This window comes from Choloepus didactylus, chromosome 6 (assembly GCF_015220235.1).
Source record: "Choloepus didactylus isolate mChoDid1 chromosome 6, mChoDid1.pri, whole genome shotgun sequence".
In the NCBI taxonomy this organism is placed as follows: Eukaryota; Metazoa; Chordata; class Mammalia; order Pilosa; family Megalonychidae; genus Choloepus; species Choloepus didactylus.
The window spans coordinates 141,313,948-141,328,018 of record NC_051312.1 but is presented as its reverse complement, the minus strand read 5'-3'; the positions used below and the strand labels follow the sequence as shown (position 1 = coordinate 141,328,018).

At 39.3% G+C, this 14,071-nt stretch overlaps 1 pseudogene; it reads right to left on the bottom strand.

The window, feature by feature from the left end:
• Positions 1-11,613: 11,613 nt before the first annotated feature.
• The window catches only part of LOC119537367, a 35,438-nt pseudogene continuing 32,980 nt past the window's right edge, over positions 11,614-14,071 (bottom strand).

Below are 14,071 nucleotides of genomic sequence, written 5' to 3'. Positions count from 1 at the left end.
TTAATGGAATAATCCCTATTTCACAAGAGATTCCATTCCAGTGTTGGGTAGGTCGATATATTACAATGTTCTTCACCTTAGTTGAACTTATGTTTCCCTGATACTTCAACCACTTAGTTTTAGATGTGCCCTCTTCACACCCACTAGAATGGCTGTGATAAGAAAATATAGAAAGTGAAAAGTGTTATTGGATGTGGAGAGACTGAAACCCTCAGAGATTGCTAGTGGGAATGTGAAATGGGGCAGCCAATTTTGGAAAAGTTTGGAAGTTTCTTAAAAAGTTATAAATTCACCATACGACCAAGATATACCACTCCTAGGAATTTACCTGAGAAATGAAGTCATATGCCCATGTGAATGTTTACTGTGTGGATGTGAATGGTCATTGTAGAATTATTCATAATAGATAAAACCTGGGAACAGCTCAAATATCCCCAAACTGGTGAAAAGATAAACAAAAATGTGTATATCCATGCAGTTGAATACTATTCAGCAATATAAAGGAACACAGCACTTACACAAAATGAAGGGATGTCAAAAACATTTTGCTAAGTGAAAGAAGCCAGACAGAAAAGGTGGCATATTGTATGATTCCATTTATATGAAATGTCCAGAAAAGAGAAATGTATGAGACAGAAACTTGATAGTGAATGCCTGGGACTGGGGTGGGAATGGGGAATGATTGTAAATGGTCATGAAGAATCTTTCTGGAGTGATGGAAGTATTCTAAATTTGGATTTCAGTAATGGCTGCACAACTTTGTAAATTTACTAAAAATCATTGAAATGTATCCTTTAAACAGGTTAATTTTATGATATCCAAATTAAACCTCAATAAGCTCTTAAGAAATAAAGAATACATAAATTAAAAGGATAGCATGCCAAGTGACACAAAAAATGCTTTAAATAAATGAAAAAATTCTCTGTCCTTGGATGAGTATACTCAATACTAAAGTACTTCAATTCCTTCCAATTTTCTACACTTTTTAAAATCTTGAAATGTTAGACATACAGAAAAGTTGAAAAAAGAAAAGAGTTCACATATACCTACAGTCAGCTTCCCCTAATGGTAACAGCTTAACCATAGTAAAATATTCAAAACCAGGAAATTAACACTGATTACCATACTATTAACTAAAGTATAAACCATAATCAAATTTCACTAGTTTTTCCCCAATATCATTTTTCTATTAACACTGAATTTAATTGTTACATCTCCTTAGTCCTCCACAACCTGTGACAGGCCTTCAGTCTTTCCTAGTCTTTCATGAATGACCTCTAAATTTTTGTTGAGTATTGGTCAATTATTTTATAGACTGACATTCAACTCGAGTTTGTTTGATGTTTTCTCATGAGTTTGTTTGATGTTTTCCCATGAGTAGATTAAGATTATGCATTTTTGGCAAGATTAACAGAGAAGTGATGTTGTATCCTTTTCAGGGCATCATATCCTGGGTAGATGACATCAACATGTCTTATGATCATGTTAAATGTCTTGGGGGAGATACTTTGAGACTATGCTAATATTCTATATCTTCTCAAACTTTTGCTCACTGATTTCAGCATCCAATAGTGGATTTTACCTGTGAAATTTATTACTGTGTGTTTGTCCAGGGTTTTTTTTCCCCCTCATTCCTTCTACAATATTAATTGGAATTCTTTTATAAAAAAAGAACTGTCCCATCTTCCCCACTTCATGTAGTCAATTATTTATTTATCAGTATGGGCTCATAGATACATATTTTATTCTATGGGCTATAATCCAATATAATCATTATTTATTTTGCTACTCAAATTTTACTAGCTTTGGCCACTTAGAGCTCCTTCAGTTTGGCACCTGTATCCTATTGACATGCCCTATCTTTTTTATAAACTTTTTAACTTTATGGCACAAGAGGATGTTCCAGGCTCATTTTGTATTATCCCTGCTCAGCCCTGGGCTCAGTGACTTCTCATTGGAGAATTGTATTTAGAAAGCCAAGTTCAGGTTTATAGGTGTGCTCCTTGTACTGGGTGTCATTAATGTAAGATTTCTCAGAAGAAAGTTTGGAACTATATGTATGAATACTCATCCATGTATATGCATCTATATTTATTTCTATATATAGTGCATAGAAATATAATATAATAATATAACTCAGTATAAAAATTAAAAGCTGTGCATTTATACAGACACTTCCAAAGTCCAATCAAATACCATAAGGTTCATTCTAGATTTCTGTTTTCCTTAGTTGTAATTTCTTTCTTCAAAAGAAATTGATTTCACTCTCATTATCTACAATGAAATTTTTTTTCGATTATTTTCTTCCTGAGCATTCTGAAGCATAGTTCAAAAGCATTCTCTTTCACCAAGGCTGAAGAGTAATTTACCCATGTTTTTTTCTAGTACTAGTATGATTTCATTTTTTACCTTTGATCCTTAATCCATTTGAGTTTATTCCCATGTACATCAGTGACATGTGGATCTAATTTCATCTTTTTCCTAATGACTACCATTAGTTACCACAACATTATGTTTTAAGAAATCCATCTTTACCCCAGTGGTTAAGATACCAGCTTTATCTTTTTTTTTTTTTTTTTTTAATCTTCATTTTATTGAGATATATTCACATACCACGCAGTCATACAAAACAAATCGTACTTTCGATTGTTTGCAGTACCATTACATAGTGGTACATTCATCACCCAAATCAATCCCTGACACCTTCATTAGCACACACACAAAAATAACAAGAATAATAATTAGAGTGAAAAAGAGCAATTGAAGTAAAAAAGAACACTGGGTACCTTTGTCTGTTTGTTTCCTTCCCCTATTTTTCTACTCATCCATCCATAAACTAGACAAAGTGGAGTGTGGTCCTTATGGCTTTCCCAATCCCATTGTCACCCCTCATAAGCTACATTTTTATACAACTGTCTTCGAGATTCATGGGTTATGGGTTGTAGTTTGATAGTTTCAGGTATCCACCACCAGCTATCCCAATTCTTTAGAACCTAAAAAGGGTTGTCTAAAGTGTGCATAAGAGTGCCCACCAGAGTGACCTCTCGGCTCCTTTTGGAATCTCTCTGCCACTGAAGCTTATTTCATTTCCTTTCACATCCCCCTTTTGGTCAAGAAGATGTTCTCCGTCCCACGATGCCAGGTCTACATTCCTTCCTGGGAGTCATATTCCACGTTGCCAGGGAGATTCACTCCCCTGGGTGTCTGATCCCACGCAGTGGGGAGGGCAGTGATTTCACCTTTCAAGTTGGCTTAGCTAGAGAGAGAAGGCCACATCTGAGCAACAAAGAGGCATTCGGGAGGAGGCTCTTAGGCACAACCATAGGGAGGCCTAGCCTCTCCTTTACAGCAACTGTCTTCCCAAGGGTAAAACCGGTGGTAGAGGGCTCAACCCATCAAACCACCAGTCCCCTATGTCTGTGGTCATGTTAGCAACCATGGAGGTGGGGTAGGCGAATACCCCTGCATTCTCCACAGGCTCCTCAAGGGGGCACTACATCTTTTTTTTTTCCTTGTTTTTCTTTTCTTTTTTTTTTTTTAACTTTCCCTTCTTTTTTTTTTTTTTTTTTTTTTAAATCATCATTTTATTGAGATATATTCACATACCACGCAGTCATACAAAACAAATTGTACTTTCGATTGTTTACAGTACCATTACATAGTTGTACATTCATCACCTAAATCAATCCCTGACACCTTCATTAGCACACACACAAAAATAACAAGAACAACAACTAGAGTGAAAAAGAGCAATTGAAGCAAAAAAGAACACTGGGTACCTTTGTCTGTCCGTTTCCCTCCCCTACTTTTCTACACATCCATCCATAAACTAGACAAAGTGGTGTTTGGACCTTATGGCTTTCCCAATCCCATTGTCACCCCTCATAAGCTACATTTTTATACAACTGTCTTCGAGATTCATGGGTTCTGGGTTGTAGTTTGATAGTTTCAGGTATCCACCACCAGCTACCCCAATTCTTTAGAACCTAAAAAGGGTTGTCTAAAGTGTGCATAAGAGTGCCCACCAGAGTGACCTCTCGGCTCCTTTTGGAATCTCTCTGCCACTGAAGCTTATTTCATTTCCTTTCACATCCCCCTTTTGGTCAAGAAGATGTTCTCCGTCCCACGGTGCCAGGTCTACATTCCTCCCTGGGAGTCATATTCCACGTTGCCAGGGAGATTCACTTCCCTGGGTGTCTGATCCCACGTAGGGGGGAGGGCAGTGATTTCACCTTTCAAGTTGGCTTAGCCAGAGAGAGAGGGCCACATCTGAGCAACAAAGAGGCATTCAGGAGGAGACTCTTAGGCACAAATACAGGGAGGCCTAGCCTCTCCTTTGCAGCAACCGTCTTCCCAAGGGTAAAACTTATGGTAGAGGGCTCAACCCATCAAACCACCAGTCCCCTATGTCTGTGGTCATGTTAGCAACCATGGAGGTGGGGTAGGCGAATACCCCTGCATTCTCCACAGGCTCCTCAAGGGGGCACTACATCTTTTTTTTTTTTTTTAACTTTCCCTTCTTTTTTAAATCAACTGTATGAAAAAAAAGTTAAAAAGAAAACAAACGTACAATAAAAGAACATTTCAAAGAGACCATAACAAGGGAGTAAGAAAAAGACAACTAACCTAAGATAACTGCTTAACTTCCAACATGTTCCTACTTTACCCCAAGAAAATTACATAATATAGCAACATTTCTGTGAACTTGTTCCTACTATATCCATCAGAAATTAACAGACCATAGTCATTCCTGGGCATCCCCAGAACGTTAAATAGCTTATCTGTTCTTCTTGGATTATTGTTCCCCCTTCCTTAATTGCTCTGTATTGCTAGTTCCCCTACATTCTACATTATAAACCATTTGTTTTTCATTTTTAAAAGTTCACATTAGTGGTAGCATATAATATTTCTCTTTTTGTGCCTGGCTTATTTCGCTCAGCATTATGTCTTCAAGGTTCATCCATGTTGTCATATGTTTCATGAGCTCGTTCCTTCTTACTGCCGCATAGTATTCCATCGTGTGTATATACCACATTTTATTTATCCACTCATCTGTTGAAGGACATTTGGGTTGTTTCCATCTCTTGGCAATTGTGAATAATGCTGCTATGAACGTTGGCGTGCAGATATCTGTTCGTGTCACTGCTTTCCGAACTTCCGGGTATATACCGAAAAGTGCAATCGCTGGATCGAATGGTAACTCTATATCTAGTTTTCTAAGGAACTGCCAGACTGACTTCCAGAGTGGCTGAACCATTATACAGTTCCACCAACAATGAATAAGAGTTCCAATTTCTCCACATCCCCTCCCGCATTTGTAGTTTCCTGTTTGTTTAATGGGAGCCATTCTAACTGGTGTTAGATGGTATCCCATTGTGATCTTAATATGCATCTCTCTAATAGCTAGTGAAGCTGAACATTTTTTCATGTGTTTCTTGGCCATTTGTATTTCCTCTTCAGAGAACTGTCTTTTCATATCTTTTGCCCATTTTATAATTGGGCTGTCTGTACTATTGTCATTGAGTTGTAGGATTTCTTTATATATGCAAGATATCAGTCTTTTGTCAGATACATGGTTTCCAAAAATTTTTTCCCATTGAGTTGCCTGCCTCTTTACCTTTTTGAGAAATTCCTTTGAGGTGCAGAAACTTCTAAGCTTGAGGAGTTCCCATTTATCTATTTTCTCTTTTGTTGCTTGTGCTTTGGGTGTAAAGTCTAGGAAGTGGCCGCCTAATACAAGGTCTTGAAGATGTTTTCCTACATTATCTTCTAGGAGTTTTATGGTACTTTCTTTTATATTGAGATCTTTGGTCCATTTTGAGTTAATTTTTGTGTAGGGGGTGAGGTAGGGGTCCTCTTTCATTCTTTTGGATATGGATATCCAACTCTTCCAGCCCCATTTGTTGAAAAGACCATTATGACTCAGTTCAGTGACTTTGGGGGCCTTATCAAAGATCAGTCGGCCATAGATCTGAGGGTCTATCTCTGAATTCTCAATTCGATTCCATTGATCTATATGTCTATCTTTGTGCCAGTACCATGCTGTTTTGGCAACTGTGGCTTTATAATAAGCTTCAAAGTCAGGGAGTGTAAGTCCTCCCACTTCGTTTTTCTTTTTTAGAGTGTCTTTAGCAATTCGAGGCATCTTCCCTTTCCAAATAAATTTGATAACTAGCTTTTCCAAGTCTGCAAAGTAGGTTGTTGGAATTTTGATTGGGATTGCATTGAATCTGTAGATGAGTTTGGGTAGAATTGACATCTTAATGACATTTAGTCTTCCTATCCATGAACATGGAATATTTTTCCATCTTTTAAGGTCCCCTTCTATTTCTTTTAGTAGAGTTATGTCGTTTTCTTTGTATAGGTCTTTTACATCTTTGGTTAAGTTTATTCCTAGGTATTTGATTTTTTTAGTTGCTATTGAAAATGGTATCTTTTTCTTGAGTGTCTCTTCAGTTTGTTCATTTCTAGCATATAGAAACATTACTGACTTATGTGCATTAATCTTGTATCCCGCTACTTTGCTAAATTTGTTTATTAGCTCTAGTAGCTGTATCGTCGATTTCCCAGGGTTTTCTAGATATAGGATCATATCATCTGCAAACAATGACAGTTTTACTTCTTCTTTTCCAATTTGGATGCCTTTTATTTCTTTGTCTTGCCGGATTGCCCTGGCTAGCACTTCCAGCACAATGTTGAATAACAGTGGTGACAGCGGGCATCCTTGTCTTGTTCCTGATCTTAGAGGGAAGGCTTTCAGTCTCTCACCATTGAGTACTATGCTGGCTGTGGGTTTTTCATATATGCTCTTTATCATGTTGAGGAAGTTTCCTTCAATTCCTACCTTTTGAAGTGTTTTTATCAAAAACGGATGTTGGATTTTGTCAAATGCTTTTTCAGCATCTATTGAGATGATCAATTGATTTTTCCCTTTCGAGTTTTTAATGTGTTGTAATACATTGATTGTTTTTCTTATGTTGAACCATCCTTGCATGCCTGGAATGAACCCCACTTGGTCATGGTGTATGATTTTTTTAATGTGTCTTTGGATTCGATTTGCAAGTATTTTGTTGAGGATTTTTGCATCTATATTCATTAGGGAGATTGGCCGGTAGTTTTCCTTTTTTGTAGCATCTTTGCCTGGTTTTGGTATTAGATTGATGTTAGCTTCATAAAATGAGTTAGGTAGTGTTCCATTTTCTTCAATGTTTTGAAAGAGTTTGAGTAAGATTGGTGTCAGTTCTTTCTGGAAAGTTTGGTAGAATTCCCCTGTGAAGCCATCTGGCCCTGGGCATTTATTTGTGGGAAGATTTTTGATGACTGATTGGATCTCTTTGCTTGTGATGGGTTGGTTGAGGTCTTCTATTTCTTCTCTGGTCAGTCTAGGTTGTTCATATGTTTCCAGGAAATTGTCCATTTCCTCTACATTATCCAGATTGTTGCCATACAGTTGTTCATAATATCCTCTTATAATACTTTTAATTTCTTCAGGATCTGCATTTATGTCAGCTTTTTCATTCATTATTTTGTTTATATGGGTCTTCTCTCTTTTTCATTTTGTCAGTCTAGCTAAGGGCTTGTCAATCTTGTTGATCTTCTCAAAGAACCAACTTTTGGTGATATTTATCCTCTCTATTGTTTTTTTGTTCTCTATGTCATTTATTTCTGCTTTAATCCTTGTTATTTCTTTTCTTCTACTTGGTTTAGGATTGGTTTGCTGTTCATTTTCTAGCTTCTTCAGTTGATCCATTAGTTCTTTGATTTTGGCTCTTTCTTCCTTTTTAATATATGCGTTCAGTGCTATAAATTTCCCCCTTAGCACTGCTTTTGCTGCATCCCATAGGTTTTGGTATGTTGTGTTCTCATTTTCATTCATCTCTATATTTAGCAATTTCTCTTGCTATTTCTTCGTTAACCCACTGATTGTTTAGGAGTGTGTTGTTTAACCTCCAGGTATTTGTGAATTTTCTAAGTCTCTGATGGTTATTGACTTCTAATTGTATTCCATTGTGGTCAGAGAATGTGCTTTGAATAATTTCAATCTTTTTAAATTTATTGAGGCTTGTTTTATGTCCCAGCATATGATCTATTCTGGAGAAAGTTCCGTGAGCACTAGAAAAGTATGTGTATCCTGGTGATTTGGGATGTAATGTCCTGTAGATGTCTGTTAAATCTAATTCATTTATCAGATTGTTTAGGTTTTCAATTTCCTTATTGGTCTTCTATCTGGTTGATCTATCTATAGGAGAGAGTGATGTGTTGAAGTCTCCCACAATTATTGTGGAAACATCAATTGCTTCCTTTAGTTTTGCCAGTGTTTCTCTCATGTATTTTGTGGCACCTTGATTGGGTGCATAGACATTTACGATTGTTATTTCTTCTTGCTGAATTGCCCCTTTTATTAGTATGTAGTGGCCTTCTTTGTCTCTCAAAACATCCCTGCATTTGAAGTCTATTTTATCTGAGATTAATATTGCTACACCTGCTTTCTTTTGGCTGTAGCTTGCATGAAATATTTTTTTCCATCCTTTCACTTTCAGTTTCTTTGTGTCCCTGTGTCTAAGATGAGTCTCTTGTATGCAACATATTGATGGTTCATTTTTTTTGATCCATTCTGCGAATCTATATCTTTTAATTGGGGAGTTTAATCCATTTACATTCAACGTTAAAACCGTGAAGGCATTTCTTGAATCGGCCATCTTATCCTTTGGTTTATGTTTGCCATATTTTTCCCTCTCTCTATTAATATTCTTTATTGTACCCATACCGAATCTCTTTAGTACTGAACCTTTCTCCAAGTCTCTCTGTCCTGTCTTTGTTTCTCTGTCTGTAGGGCTCCCTTTAGTATCTCCAGTAGGGCAGGTCTCTTGTTAGCAAATTCTCTCAGCATTTCTTTGTCTGTGAAAAATTTAAGCTCTCCCTCAAATTTGAAGGAGAGCTTTGCTGGATAAAGTATTCTTGGCTGGAAATTCCTCTCACTCAGAATTTTAAATATATCGTGCCACTGCCTTCTTGACTCCATGGTGGCTGCTGAGTAGTCACTACTTAGTCTTATACTGTTTCCTTTGTATGTGGTGAACCGCTTTTCTCTTGCTGCTTTCACAACTTGCTCCTTCTCTTCTATGTTTGACAGTGTGATCAGTATATGTCTCGGAGTGGGTTTTTTCGGATTTATTCTATTTGGAGTTCGCTGAGCATTTATGATTTGTGTATTTATGTTGTTTAGAAGATTTGGGAAGTTTTCCCCAACAATTTCTTTGAATACTCTTCCTAGACCTTCACCCTTTTCTTCCCCTTCTGGGACACCAATGAGTCTTATATTTGGACGTTTCATATTATCTATCATATCCCTGAGGTCCATTTCGAGTTTTTCAATTTTTTTTCCCCATTCTTTCTTTTATGCTTTCATTTTCCATTCTGTCATCTTCCAGGTCACTGATTCGTTGTTCAACTTCCTCTAGTCTTGTACTATGAGTGTCCAGAATCTTTTTAATTTGATCAACAGTTTCTTTAATTTCCATAAGATCATCCATTTTTTTATTTAGTCTTGCAATGTCTTCTTTATGCTCTTCTAGGGTCTTCTTGTTTTCCTTCATATCCCGTACTATGGTCTCATTGTTCATCTTTAGTTCTTTGAGTAGCTGCTCTAGGTGCTGTGTCTCTTCTGGTCTTTTGATTTGGGTGCTTGGGCTTGGGTTATCCATATCGTCTAGTTTTTTCATATGCTTTATAATTTTCTGTTGTTTTTGGCCTCGTGGCATTTGCTGAACTTGATAGGGTTCTTTTAGGGTTTGTAGACCTATTGAAGTCCTTATCTCTAATTTATCAGATCTACAGCTTCGTGGAGTACACTTTCTCTAACTAACCAGCAGGTGGCGTCCACGAGCCACCTGTTCTCCACAAGCCAGTTCTCCCCTGCTTAGCCTTTTGGTGAGTGGGGGAGTGAGTCTTGTGGGGCCCAATTGGTGTACCAAGCTTGCGTGTGTAGTTGGTGTTGCCTGCACTGTATGTGGGGCTTGTTTCTGGGCAGTTGGGGAGGGGGGGTGGCCCTAACAATCAAATCTCCCTGATGATCCTAGAGTTTTAAAGCTGCTGCAATAGTCTAATCCTTCAGTTCAGTCCTGCCACAGTTTGTCTCTGCCACTGACCCACAAGTCCTTGGTATTGGCGTATGGCTCCTGAGACTTGCAAGTGGGCCCCTCTTCCAGGCTGTGCACCCCGGGTCCTCTGTTGAGGGATGACTGTGCTATGTCACAGGTGAGTGCCGTCCCCCCAGGGCAGTTCTGGGCTGCTGGGCTGTGTAGGGAGGCTCCCAGTCTGCTCAAATGATGGCTGAATGGGGCTTTGTTAATTCACACTGCTCCACCTTCCCAGCTCTGGGACATTCAGCTGAGGTTGCAGGGAAGGCTAATGTCCACGCCCAGTTTTGTGGTGTGTGCCTGTTATTTGAAGCACTTCCGTCACACTGGGTTGTCTGGGGCAGCTCTGGGCTATGGGGCTGGCGATGGGCAGGAGTGTTTCCTGTCCACCAGGATGGTGGCTGTGAGCGGACACCCCCCTTTTCTTGGGAAGTTGTGTTGTTTAGTGAATTTTCTCATCCACTGGATTATTGCCTTTTGTCTCAGAGCTCTCTTAGTTCTGCTCTTGACTTGACGTGCCCAAATTGCAATTCTTTGAAGCTTTCTGTATTGGGCTTCTTAGAGTAATTGTTTTAGAAAAAGAAAAAAGGATTTAAAAAAACAAAACAAAACAAAACAAAAAAACGGCCCTCCTCAGAGATCTAATGGGTTATTGAAATGCTAATAGGCAAAGCAACCAGGGCCATTAAGGAAAGGTCCACAGGGCAGAGAGATCAGCTTTGCTTCGGGATTTGCATATGCGCCTCAAGGCCTGAGCTCCGCCCTTCCCCTTTCTGTGTTCACCAGAACTCCAAAAATCCTCTGCTTTTATTTTGGAGTTTTTCGTATTGTTTTTTTTCTATGCCTGTCTCCTCTCTGCTGGGCTGGCTGCTCTCAGAGTCTCTGGTGTCTGGTCTCAGTCTATCTATGGTTGGAGTTTGAATCAGTAGAATGAGTTTCCGATAAGAGCAGCCACTGCAGTTCTCCCTTCTCCTTCCCGGAGCTGACAGCCCCTCCTCCCCCGGGACTGAGCCTGGCAGGGAGGGGCGCGGGTTCCCTGGCCGCAAAAACTCACAGATTTCGCTGATCTCAGCAGTTCCACGTTTTCATGAGTGTTGTATGAAGTATGCCCAAAGACAGATTGCTCTGTGGTGTCCAGTCCACGCAGTTCCTGGCTTTTTACCTACTTTCCTGGAGGAGTAACTAAAACGAAATAGAAGCTTTTATGTGGACATTTTACTTATCTTGATCCTTCCTACAAGGTGCTACCCTTGCTGGGTTGCTTTGATTGGTTTCCACTGGTACGGAAAGAAGAAATATGCAAAATTGTGTTCTGAGAGTGTATTGCAAGGTGGAAGTTTTCACTCTACCCAGGAGTCCTTTTACTAATTCTGCATGAATCCTTTCTCGTTATGTTTTAAATATCCCCAGCTAAGTTGTGTCCCATCTGGTGCCCTAAATTTTAGTGTCTATTGCATGTCTGTGGTGGATGGACTCACTGAGGCTGCACATCTTTGCGGCCTCCCAGACTCCCTAATGCTTCCTTTGTCTCTTTGTTTGGAGCGTGCAGATGATGGGGTTGAGAAAGGCAGTTATGACAGTGTAGAAGGTGGCTTCTACATCTGGCGGTTTCTGTGAACCAGGTCATAGGTAAATGAAGGTGCAGGGAGCATAGCAAATAATGACAACAGTGAGGTGGGCAGATAGGTGGAGAAGGCACTGCGGAATCCACTGGCAGATAAGCACAAAGTGGGTGAGGGCCAGGAAGCCAATGTCCACAAAGGTGACCAGCTCATTGATGCTGATGCCAGCACAGACCAGGCACAACATGGCAGGAGTGTCACAGAAGAAGCAGTCTACCCTGTTTGAGCCACAGATGAGCAGCCAGCATATGAAACTTGTTTGAAATGAGTGGAGGGTACCTCCCAGCCAAATGCCCAAAGCAAGGTAGGTCATGATGGTGACATAGTATAAAGGTTTGCAAGTGGTCAGGAAATGGTCATAAGACATGAGTGTGTAAAGGGAGCATTCAGTGAGACTCAGGAAGTGGAAAGAAAAAAGTTAGATTGCACAGCCGTCAAAGGAGATAACCCTGCTGTTCGAGAGAAAGCCAGCCAGCATCTTGGGGCAATGGCAGAAGAATGGTCCTGTCCAGGAAGGAGAGAGGTGACATAGGAACTGGTACATGGGGTGTGAAGCTGGATGCCCAACAAAATGGTGAGGATGATGAGCCCATGGCTCATCTTACTGTTCTTGTGACAGTGAGAACATAGGTGACAAGGAAAGCTAGGGAGAGCAGCTCACCCAGCTGTGGTGGGTGGTGGAGGCCCACCAAAATGAAGTGAGACCAGAGGTCTATTTTCCACTTTGAATGTCCTTGCTGTTCACATCTGCCAAAAGAAGTAACAGAAGAGAAGGCTCAATAGCCCTCTAAAATCTCAAGGTGTGGCACATATACCCTGTCATTCCCAAATATGGATGGAAAAGGAGATTCTCTCTTTCTCCCTCTCTCAATCTCTCTGAGAGCAAGGTTCTCTGGCCTGAGTGACAGCTGCAATAAACTGTTCTGAAGGACAGGTGAACACAAGGATTGTGGGGGTGCTGGTTGATTATCTATGCTGAGAAACTTAAATTTCAATATTCAGGTTTTTAATTGCCAACTTAATACATAGAGAACCAGATTATATTCATAACTGTCCTAAAAAAATCTCATCTCTTATAGAATCAGGGATAATGTAACTAAACTCAGAAAAGAGTCTAATCTTGATGAATTACAACATAGGTTGAATTCATATACTTGCTTAGTCTCTTATGTGATAATTAAAACATTTATTGGAAAAGGTGGGACTTGAAAATTGGTTAGGGACATTGGTTTTCTAGATTTCCTGGTAATTTTGTGTATCATTTTAGTAAATTCATTTTTTGTTTATATCTAGGAAGGGAATGAAAAACACAAGGTCTCTGGGGATGGGATGGCAATTTCTAATGCAATTAAAAAACTTTCAGAGAATGTCTGAGAATCTCAAATCCACACATTTTCAACAAGGAACATACTGAAGTCCAGGGACTTTCTGTGCATGTGCTAAAATGATGTCTCACTTGTTTATTTTTCTGGCCAAAACACATATTTTGAATGTAGATTTTTAGTTAAATGTCAGTTGAACTTCTCATTTTACTAGGACTCTCATGTAAAAATTAGAGAATGATTAGGTAAAAACAGGACTCTAAGAAATGGAATGTGGATGAGTAGAAGCATTTGAATAACTCGGTGCACCAAATTCCCAACGCCACTGATTTTCTCAAGCCACAAAAAAATCAGCCCCTCCTCTTCTGCTTGGTGAGGCTGTTCTTGCCTTACTTAGAGATCCAAAAGTTTCTCCTTTAAAGAACAAGATACTTTTCCTCAGCTCATATAGCTCCTGTCTGTCCCTCTTTCACAACACACCCACTCCCTGCCCCTACATTGATTTTAGTTAGATGAAAATGAATTCTGAGTTTGATCAAGGAGAAAATAATGTTATTAAAGATTTGGATAAATTATCAACATGAGTATTCTCTCCAGAAGTTCTGACTCAGTGCTTGAGCTTCAATAGATGATAATAGTCCTACACTATCTGCTTACTGATTGGTTGACTGAAAATTGGAATCGAAGGTAGCTTATGCTAAATAGACTTAGGATATAGGGAAAGGAATCTAAAGACTTAGGAAACTGGAAATGTGGAAGTAGATTTACTGTATACAACCTGCCTATTAATGCACAAACCATGTCCTCTGAAAGGGCCTAGAAGCTATTACTTTCACCAAATCCTTAACAATTATATTGGGGACAGAGAGCACTGGGATCCTTGAAAAGTGCTTTAGAAGAAGTTGTTCTTTGTCTGTCAGGGATGCAGAGTGCGGGATGCATTGGAGGATGTGGCTGAAAGGAGCCTCTCTGTTTTCCCAAGGGAAGT